Consider the following 8737-nt stretch of genomic DNA (forward strand, 5'->3'; position numbering starts at 1 on the left):
CCTCTTGATGTTCCCGCGAATTAGAGTGAAATAATGAGAAAGAAAAAGCACTTCGGGAAAAAATGATTGAAAAGAGGAAATGATGTAGAATGATATAAACCATAGCAGAAATTGTTCTGATTAATCTTTAGTTGGAATCTTAATATGTCAACACGTTTTCGGATATGACATGAAATGATAAAAAAGAGATGAATATCAACTTTAGTTTGGAACGTTCGTGAAATTTCAGTTAGATGTTTAAGTCCTCATATTCTTTTCAGATCCTCACTTAGACTAAGGTTGTGACAAAGTTTTGATTGGATAAATATCGCTTCTATTATATCACTTTTCAAGATAAATTATCAGTAATTTGTCCAAATATTCCAACTTTGAAAAGAATTCATGTTGTAAATCTTCTGTATGTGTTGCGAAGTTAATAATTATATTCTAACAATGCGGCTATGCAGAGAATGAATAAATGATGCCTTGGCACACGTCAAGATGAGTAAGCCTACAAGGTGGCAACCATGTAATGCTGCCAAGGAAGCGCTTCTTTGGATCACTCAGTCACGTGACGATGGCAACATAACCATTGGCTAAAGTAACAGGTTTAATCTCCAAAGGCACGAAACACATCAATTTACATACGAAACTTCAAACAGACTGACCCTGCACGTTTTAAGTGATTTTTATAGATATATATTTTATAGATACGATACGATACGTCACGCAAGAAACATTCTTTCTGTCAAATCGAACATACAAGCTAGCTCGGATAGTTATGTGACATGTGTGGTATGAATCTGTTTACTATGGTCCAAATTTCCTTCCTTCTTCCCATTCCTGGCGAATAGTTTGGACCTACCCTATCCAAGTGAATGTCTGTAGGAAGTACACCGTACACATTAAAATTGGCACAGGATAAATAATAAGATATTAGACACAAACGAGGAGGCATCTTTAGACATAATGATTCTGTTGTAATGGTAGTTTAGACTATGTCAACAATGCCTTCGTTATTTAAACACCAGCAAGTCTTGCAACGGTGGCTGTTTTTGAAAGGGTTATGGGTGATACAAAGCACCAAAAAGCAATGTAAACCACCGATATGAAGGTTTGGTATGGCCATACCAATGGAACTTCTTCGAAACCCTGAGACAACACCTATAAAAGCCCCTTTGAAACCCCGGAAAGTTCATGGCAATTAGCCTGGAACGCCATCCCAATAAGGAAATGACATACCAATAAGTCCTTTCGTAACATCGGTAAGGCAACATCAAGAAGATGAAAAAAAAAAAACGTCAGGAAGAGCACAAAAACACGTTTTAAATATTAGGAAGACCGTACCAAGAGGCCACCTTTATAGAACACTACCGGGAACGTTTGGGAAGTCACACCAATAACTCCTTTTATAATTTTAAAAAGGTACTACAAGTTATCATTTTTGAAACGTCAGAAAGACGATATACATTGTACAAGTATCATGGAGCGCAAATGCAGTTTTGGACTTAAAGACGTCTATGAAAAAAACCACACATAATACCAGAGAGGCCATGACAAAGATATTTTTTGTGAATTAAGAAAGGTCACACATAGGGGTTTTACAACGCCCGAACAGTCATGCCAAGAAGTGCTTTCTGATTTACATCAAGATGGAAGGTCTGCACGGCCTAGCCAAAATGGCGTTTCGAGACACCATTATAAAGTCATGAGTTCATGACATTTTGTAGCTATTGTAACGTCATAGGTCATGTTTAGTAGATTACATTCCCGGTGTTGGAAAGATATAATGACGAGAAGGCATGTTTAAAATGTGGCCTCCACAAAAGGTGTTTTCTAGAAGGTGTTTTGTGGTGTCGAGAAAACAATATGCAGTGTCTGGAAAACTTTGAGAAGTGTATCAGAAAATTGACCTCCCATTTTAGAGAGATTATTTAATTTGGGACATTTGATTAGATGGTCAATTAATGAATTAAATTTCCTTTCGGTGTCACTAATAATCTATCCGTATCATGCCTATCTTTGAAATCGATATTTCCGATCCGAATTAAATAAATGCCATTCGAGGTAATTGAATGTAGTGGATTCATCTACATAATTGAATATTGTGGATGATTCGGAGATCAATTACCAGAACATAAACTTAACACTGAATTAATGAAGATAGTATTGTGTGTTCGTGACTGGCGAGACCCGGGCCCACAAGAATCCGGAGAATGTCACGGAAGGAACTTCTCACTTTGTTTAGATCTGGCTTGGAATTTTGAGTGATATTAATCTTTCTCTCTTATCATTCCATCGTTATTGTCCGTAAATAGCCATTGTTTCCTAACAGTTCTAATATACAATGTATTCACACCAGTGTAAAAAGCGATACTTCCCGCACATTTCACAAATCTGACAGCATAATCGCATGGAATTCGCATTGATATAAATCTGCTATATTTACCCCTAAGATACGCACAGTGAACATTTATTGTCCAGAGTATATATATCTCCATTGCCTTTTTAAATCAATTAACGTGATTGAAACTGCCCGAGTAATGTGTAAGGTAGATCTGAGGAATGTTGGCTATGTCAGTCATTTTCACAGCTATCGGACACTAGCCCGATGTTTACAGACAGAAAGTCGGCCAGTCGATGTAAGCTGACGGATTCTTGTATCCGAAGTCTTATTGTCTCAGAAAACATTACTGAATCCCTCACGTGCATTGCGTACATACCATCCATTTGGTGCCTATGGACAACCTTAAGTGGTCCAGCACGTGATTAAGGACAATTCACCAAATAAAAAGTGATGTATTTCCACAGACTGGACCTATCCTCCCCCTTCCCAACAGACCGCCTGAAGGTTTGACGGGTTTTTCTCTGGGTACTGCGAAACTGAGCAATTTTCAGCAATTATGAGAAATGGACCGGTTTGAGCTGATACGATTGTGTTAAGAGCACTTCGCCGAAATAACAATCCGTTGTCTATACCCTCCGCCATAACAATATATTTTCGATGCCACTGTCTGTCAAAAAACAGCACATTGTCAATATCAGCGCCACGTCTTCCATCTATAATAGAAACAATTAAAAACATGCACCATCGAGGAAGCGTTCGATATAAGCCTTATTATACTTGTCTATAGAATTAAAGTTTTTAACTGGGTTTTAGAATTAATTGAAAACGGGGTTGAATTATTGAAACAATGTGTATTATGCACAGAGGCCTAAATTCGGAGAGATTGGAATCCATGGACAATCGAAAATTACTTCAAATTTACCCGGAAGCAAAAACAAGACAGGTGAACTTGAATTCTGTTACGTTTCAAAATATGTCTATTCAAGTTCATATTAAATGGATCTTATTGTATTGTTTTGGTTAAAGTTCCCCTAAATCGAGTCTTAAGATACACTGCCTCTTGCGTAACATCCATGGCATTTTAATCCTGCTATATCTCCTTTTCTTTTAAAAACTTATTATTTTTCAGGAACATGTATCGCATTATCATCGAAGGAAAATATAAATGACAAAAGATTAAATGATTCAAATGAGTTTTTTGTGAACTTAAGCCACGAATGATGTAATTTACGCAAATCATGGAGCGATCGTCCGGAAATAATTGAGATTTACTGAAATACGGTCAGTACCCGGCAGAGACAATCCTAGGATCGGGCACTGTCCATTTCGGACGTTAGGTGACCACAACACCCTGAGGACACTACCCTGTGTTTGTGTTAGTAATTGTCCCAACTATGCCATTCATTTCCGTTTTTGTTATTCAACGCCAACTCTATTTCCCATATCGACTCAATAGAAACACAGGGACGTGACAATCAGCCCAGTTTCTCCAAAAAGACAGCAATGGAATCACAGGAACTTGAGAATCAGACTATAACTAAAGGAATGTGTGGATCAATTTCACAAAAACGCAAAGACCAACTTTTTTGATCATAGTTTATAAAGTCACATGGGCATGGGGATCAAATTCAAATTCATTGATGAAGTATAAAACAGAAAAAAAATCACTGTGATATGACGATCAACTCCATATTTCAAATAAAATATTAAAATCAATTCAATAACAATAGGAACAAATATCACAGGGCCACGTGGATTAGTATCATACTTGACGCACAGGGCCTTGTTACTATTGATGATATATATATAAGATAGGTCACGTCTATTTACATACAGATATATCATCAATAGTAACGAGGCCCTGTGCTTGACGTGAGATCACACTGTAGTTTTCATGTCATTATTTGTTTTAGTTTAAACGTATTTTTATTGCAAACAAATTTACAAAAGGATCGGACACAAGTTATTACAACTTATAAAAGCCCTTTCCCAACAACATTGACATATAAATAATTACAATTGCTTTAAATACATATAAAGTTAGATAATGAATAAATATATGAATGTATTTTGAGAGAGAGAGAGAGAGAGAGAGAGAGAGAGAGAGAGAGAGAGAAGAGAGAGAGAGAGAGAGAGGGCGAGAGAGAGAGAGAGAGAGAGAGAAAGCATAACATTTTTATTATGGATGGGCAAAAAATAAATATATATATATTGTGCAAAATAATACAAGCAACAATAGTACATATTCAATAAAGCATATACTGTGTAACGATATTGATTTCTCAAAACCTTTTGCTGCCCTTTATAAAATTTTGAACACATATGAATAGTTCCGAATTGGTATTTGAAGATAGTTCTTGACTACCAAGTAGCAGTAAGTCAAGATCTAAGGGAATATTCAAATTTAAATTATTTAATTTCTGAACTAAAATGTTTCTTTCCATATCAAAAAGGACACAATCAAAGAAAAAATGATAAGCATTCTCACATAAATGTCCACACAAACAGCTCGGAGTTTCTGCAAGGTTCACTCGAAATAAATCATAATTTAAGGAACTACACTGGTGCCTGAGCTTAGTATGAATAATATTAATTTTGCGGTCGCCGATACCAAAGAAGGAAGGAGGAGAGATATGGTTAAGAGGTTTTAGATAATTTTTGAAAATGGTAATTGAAGCTGACGATCTGACAGAATTGTCTAGGGAGTTCCAACAACGAAGTGTTGACGGTAAAAATGAAGATGAAGTTGACGATAATCTATAATATGGGATTCTATAATTATTTACATTTCTCAATGGATATCTAACATTATCTTGAACAGTAGGAGGAAGTAGGGAAGAAAGATATTCTGGAGTTTGATTGTTATGCATCTTATACAAAAGTTGAAGTTTTCTTCTCTTTCTTCTATCCGATAAAGTTTCTAAACCAGTTTCAAATTGTAAGGCATGAACACTTGCATAAGATGGAAGACCCGTGACAATTCTTGCAGCTTCGCGTTGAGCTTTTTCTAACTTTTCAGCTTCTAAAATAGTACAACCATCCCACAATTCACAAGCATACTCTAAGATTGGTAAAATAAACGTTAAGTAAATTCTCAAGAGAGCATCTCTTCTTAATATAAATTTCAATTTTCTCATAACATTTATTTTCTTCATAACTGAAGAGTATATAGCTACGACATGGTCCCCCCATTTTACACTAGAGTTCAAAGTTACACCCAAATGTTTATGACTATCCGTAAAGTCTAAAATATTTCCGTCAAACACAAGTTCTAACATTTCATCTATTTCATTTCTATTTGAGATAAAAAGTACGTCGGTTTTATCAGGGTTAAAAGTGACCAACCAGGTTTTGGCCCACGTATTCAGAGCTTCAAGATCTCTATTTAGGATAGTTTGAATTTCAAAACAGGAAGATGAGGAACATTGGAGAGAGGTATCATCAGCGAACAGACGAGATGCAGAATAAAAAATATCGGATATATCGTTTATGTATATCAAAAATAAAAGAGGTCCTAGGATAGAACCTTGCGGAACTCCGGCATCAATAGAGCTCAAATTGGAGACGGATTCATTTATACAAACCATTTGCTGCCTTTGATTTAAGTAGTCCTTTAACCAAACGATCAGTTCACCACCAATTCCATATGACTTTAATTTTACTAATAGACCTTTATGCCATACACGGTCAAAGGCTTTAGAAATATCACAAAATACAATACAGGTATGTTTTTTTTCTTCAAGCGATAAACAAATATTATGATACATTTCTATTAATTGATAAACAGTGGAGTGACCTGGCAAAAAACCCGACTGATATTTATAAAACAAGGAGTTGTCATGAAAATAGTTATAGATATGCTTAAAAATGACACGTTCAAAAACTTTACCCACAGTTGATAATAGAGAAATTGGACGATAGTTCGATGGAGAGTGCTTGTCACCCTTTTTAAATAATGGCATAACTTTTGCTAGTTTCCATGACCTGTCATTATTTGTTATTGTCTATGGGAATTTCTGGAGCCGCCAGGTTTTGGAGAAGGGGGTATATTTGTAGTTTTTTTTACCGTTTGGGGATCTAGATAATATCCGGAAAAAATCATACTCTATCTGCTGTATAATAGGAGAATGGTTGGTATACAGCTTCCAGAAGGTGATTTTTACCAATTTTATCTACATATACCTGTAAATATGGTATTTGGACATTCGGGTAGGTTCATATAACAGTGTTACTCTTAGATCCTTGTGGCTTCATGTCAGTCATGCGCCACGTGAAACTTGAAATAGCGCTATTGTCTAACAAAAATCGTTTATATAACTAATTTCGTACATCATCAATCAAACGGAGCTATACTATTGTGAATAATATTATACAATTTTTAACACATAGCATTGTTCGGACGACAACTAATTGTGGAAAGATTGATTTTTTAGTGTATACAAAATTTTTTTATGCAAATTGATTTAATTAACGCTTTATACACCCTTCTGTACCTGTTTACCGAGAGCACTAGCACTCTTTTTTTGTTACATTGCATTGTCTATCGTTATCTAATGAAGTACATAAACAATGCCCCGGACGGACATACGCACATCCTACTGACTATTTAATATTTGTTTTTATCTCCGCGGTCCAGAAGTTAATACATATATGCTAATACTCTAATGGGACCAAAATGGCTAATCTTAATGAGTTAATGTCATAAATTCCAAAAACGTCTTAGTCTGGCCATAAGCAAAGTTTTATGGTGTCATTTTGGCAATGACTGAGAAGGAAACGTAATCGAAATAACAAGGATCTGAACATATTTATGCAGGAAAATAGTGGTATGGTATAATGCATAAAATAAAAAAATACTTTGATTTTGTTTCCGATTTACAACGACGTAAGTTATCAAGAGTAGCTTCCCATCATTTTTTCTGAAGGTTCTATAGAGACAACAGAGTTACTTCCCTTTGACCGAACCCTTTTTTTTTTTTGTATATCACAACAGTAAACAATAAAATAATGATTTTGTGGACCGAACCCTTTTTTTTTTTTGTATATCACAACAGTAAACAATAAAATAATGATTTTGTGGAAACTACAAAAGACATTTGAGCAGGGAATGCTATATTTGAGAAGGATTCATATTCTCTCTGTTCATATTGAGGATTTTTCTGGTGATCTTATAAGCCTTAATGGTCAAAATTTTCCATTATGTTAAATACAAAGTTCAGTAAGAAATTAGAAAATCGCTCATGCTTTATAGTGACTGTATTATATACCAAGATACATCATATATGTATACATAACAAGGAAGCTTTCGCAACACTGTTATAAAATGTTAAAATCATAAAGATCATAACACATTACATAGAAGTACTTAAAAAGGTAGCTTAACATGACCTACATTGTCTGTTAAGATCACTATACTTACCTATATTGTCTGTTTAGGTCACCTTAGTATTACTGACATACTTTGTCTGCTAAGGCCACTTTACTGACCTACATTGTCTGTAAAGGCCAATTTACTGACCTACATAAAATAACCTGACCTACATTGTCTGTTACGGTGTTAGTATTACTGACCTTCATCGTCTGTTTAGGTCACCTTAGTATTACTGTCATACTTTGTCTGCTAAGGCCACTTTACTGACCTACATTGTCTGTAAATGCCAATTTACTGACCTACATAAAATAACCTGACCTACATTGTCTGTTACGGTGTTAGTATTACTGACCTTCATCGTCTGTTTAGGTCACCTTAGTATTACTGACATACTTTGTCTGCTAAGGCCACTTTACTGACCTACATTCTGTAAAGGCCAATTAATTGACCTACATAAAATAACCTGACCTACATTGTCTGTTACGGTGTTAATATTACTGACCTTCATCGTCTGTTCAAGTCACCTTAGTATTACTGACATACTTTGTCTGCTAAGGCCATTTTACTGACCTACACTGTCTGTTAAGGTCAGGTCAGTTTACTGACCTAAATTGCCTGTAAAGGTCACGTTAGTATAACTGACTTCCATCGTCTGTTAAGGTCAATTTACTGACCTACATTGTCCCTTAAGGTCATTTTACTGGATTCTCACCAATTACCGTATGTTCAATGACTATAGCTATTGAAGCAATATGCAATAACTATTGTAAACAAAATTGTGATGTATGTTTTTTTTATGTGTATTTTGATAGTATATTTAAGCATCGATGTTACTATTTTTTAATTTTATCGGTTATGCAAAAAAAAATTTGTTTGCCAGCTGTGTGAATCCGCATAAAGGTAGCAGATTCTCACAAAAGTTTGCAAACAATTTTTTTTTCATACCCCCATTAAATTAAAAAATAGTGACATCAATACTTATAATTAATTTTATACTCTATTTGATAAAATGAAGTATGTTTAAATATAACATTATAGTG

Source organism: Argopecten irradians, chromosome 1 (assembly GCF_041381155.1).
Source record: "Argopecten irradians isolate NY chromosome 1, Ai_NY, whole genome shotgun sequence".
Taxonomy (NCBI): Eukaryota; Metazoa; Mollusca; class Bivalvia; order Pectinida; family Pectinidae; genus Argopecten; species Argopecten irradians.